General features: G+C 43.6%; 1 pseudogene; it reads left to right on the top strand.

The window, feature by feature from the left end:
* Positions 1–339: 339 nt before the first annotated feature.
* LOC106965531 (ferritin heavy chain-like) lies at positions 340–1213 on the top strand (annotated as a pseudogene).
* The last annotated feature ends 1665 nt before the right edge of the window (positions 1214–2878 follow it).

The raw sequence follows: 2878 nt of genomic DNA, 5'->3' as shown, positions 1-2878 counted from the left end.
ACATCCTGATTTTGGAACTTACTGTAACACTACAGTAATCAAAACAGGGTGGTGGTGGCATAAAGACAGACATAGAGACCAATGGAATTGAATAGAGAGCCCAGAAATAAATCTTCTCATATATATGGACAACTGATTTTTGACAAGGGTGCCAAAGCCTTTTCCCCATTCAATGGGGAAAGGATGGTCTTTCCAACAAATGGTGATGTGAAAACTGGACATCCACGTGCAAAAGAATGATCTTGGACTCTTACCTAACACCATATATAAAAATTAAGTCAAAATTGACCACCAACCTAAACATAAAACTCTTAGAAGAAAACATGGAGCAAAAGCTTCATGACATTGGATTTGACAACGATTCCTGGATATGACACCGAAGGCCCAAGCAACAAAAGACAAAATAGACAAGTCAGACTTCAAGAAAATGTCAAACTTTTGTGCATCAAAGGACACTTTGAACAGCCTTTCCTGATAGTTGCCATGGTTTCCTGCTTTGACAGTGCCTGGAGGGAAAAGGCGCTAACCCAACCCCCCCCCCCCCCCCCCGGCCCCGGCTGCTCAGAGCCAGCCCTGGGCACCGCCTCACAGTTTCAGACTGCCCCAAGGCCATCACCCCTCTCCAGCAGCTGGGGGGGGGGGGGTGTGTGGGCAGCTGCTGTTGCCTCTCTTCAGCTGCTCACTGTGACCTCCTCGTCTCCCACACGGATGGGCCGGAAATACCACCAGGACTCAGAGGCCACTATCCACTGCCAGATCAGCCTGAAACTCTACACCTCCTACATCTACCTATCCATGTCTTACTCCTTTGACCTCAGTGATGTGGCTTTGAAGAACTTCAACAAATATTTTCCTCACCAATCTCATGAAGAGAGAGAAAAAGCTGAGAAACTGATGAAGCTGCAGAACCAATGACCACATCCTCCTTAAGGCTATCAAGAAACAGGACCAGAAAGGACTGGGAAAACAGGCTGAATGCAATGGAGTATGCATTTTACTTGGAAAGCATGAATCAGTCACTACTGGTAATGGCCAGAATGGCCACCGACAAAAAACCCTACTTGTGTGACTTCACCGAGACTCATCACCTGAATTAGCAGGTAAAATCCACAAAGAATCGGATGACCACATAACCAACTTGTACAAGAAATCTGGCACGGCAGAGTGTCTGTTTGACAAGTACGCACAGACAGAGAGTGATAACAAGAGCTAAGACTTAGGCTGAGGGTAACTTCCCTGGTCATAGCCACAGAGGTGACTTCCTGGTCACCAAGGTAGTGCATGCATGTTGGGGTTACCTTTACCTTTTCTATAGGTCTTACCAAAATGAATACTTAGGTTCTTTCATTTGTACCATTGCTTCAAATAAAGCAATTTGGTACTCCCTCCAAAAATGAGACTTTTGTGACAGAATGAAAAGGCAATCCCTAGAATGGGAGAAAATATTTGCCAACCATATACCTGCTAAGGGGCGCCTGGGTGGCTCAGTCGGTTGAGCATCCGACTTCGGCTCAGGTCATGTTCTTGCGGTCCATGAGTTCGAGCCCCACATCGGGCTCTGTGCTGACCGCTCAGAGCCTGGAGCCTGTTTCAGATTCTGTGTCTCCCTCTCTCTCTGACCCTCCCCCGTTCATGCTCTGTCTCTCTCTGTCTCAAAAATAAATAAACTTTAAAACAAGATACATAGAGAACTCTAAAACTGAACAACAAAGAAACAAATAACCTGATTCGGGGGCACCTGGGTGACTCAGTTGGTTGACTGGCTGACTTCAGCTCAAGTCATGATTTCATGGTCCATGGGTTTGAGCCCCGCGTCGGGCTCTGTGCTGGCAGCTCGGAGCCTGGAGCCTGCTTTGGATTCTGTGTCTCCCTCTGTCTCAGCTCCTCTCCTGCTTTTGCTCTCTCTCTCTGTGTCTCTCAAAAATAAATGTTTAAAAAATTTTTTTAAATAACCCGATTCAAAAATGGGCAAAGGACTTAAATAGACATTTCTTCAAAGAAGATATTCAAATGGACAGTAAGCGCATGAAAAGATGCTTAACATTATAATCATTAGGGAAATGTAAAGCAAAACCACAGTGAGATAGCACTTCATATCCATTGGGATAGCTACAATGAAAACATGTAAGGGGTGCCTAGCTGTCTCAGTCAGTAGAGCATGCAACTCTTAATCTCAGGGCTGTGAGTTTGAACCCCATACTGGGAGTGGAAGATACTTAAAATAACTTTTTAAAATTTGAAATAAAAAAAGTTGGTAGGGATGTGGATAAATTGGAACCCTTGTGCACTGTTGGTTTGAATGTAAAATGGTGCAGCCGCTGTGGAAAACAGTATGGCAGTTCCACAAAAGATTAAAAATAGATGCAGCATATGATTCAGCAATTCCACTGATGGGTACACACCTAAAAGAATCGAAAACAGGGGCTCAAAGATATATTTGCACACCCATGTTCAGAGCATCATTATTCACAATAGCTAAATCAACTCAACGGTCCATAACATGGAAGCAACCCATCAGTCCATAAACAGATAAATAAGCAAAATGTGGTATACACTTATAATGGAATATTCAGCCTTAACAAAGAAGGAAATTCTGATATATGCTACACATGGATGAACCCTGAGAACATTATGCTAAGTGAAACAAGACAGCCACAAAAAGACTAATGCTGTATGACTCCATTTATATGAGGTACTTAGAGTAGTCAAAATCATAGGGACAGAAAGTAGAATGGTGGTTTCCAGGGGCTAGGGAGATGAGGAATAGGGAGTTATTGTTTAATGGGTATGAAACTTCAGTTTTGTAAGATGAAAAGAGTTCTGGAGATGGATCGTGGTGACAGTTGCTCAACAATACAAACATAACTAATGCCACTGA

The sequence above is a fragment of the Acinonyx jubatus genome, chromosome B3 (assembly GCF_027475565.1).
Source record: "Acinonyx jubatus isolate Ajub_Pintada_27869175 chromosome B3, VMU_Ajub_asm_v1.0, whole genome shotgun sequence".
Classification (NCBI taxonomy): domain Eukaryota; kingdom Metazoa; phylum Chordata; class Mammalia; order Carnivora; family Felidae; genus Acinonyx; species Acinonyx jubatus.
This window is presented reverse-complemented; position numbering and strand designations above follow the sequence as displayed.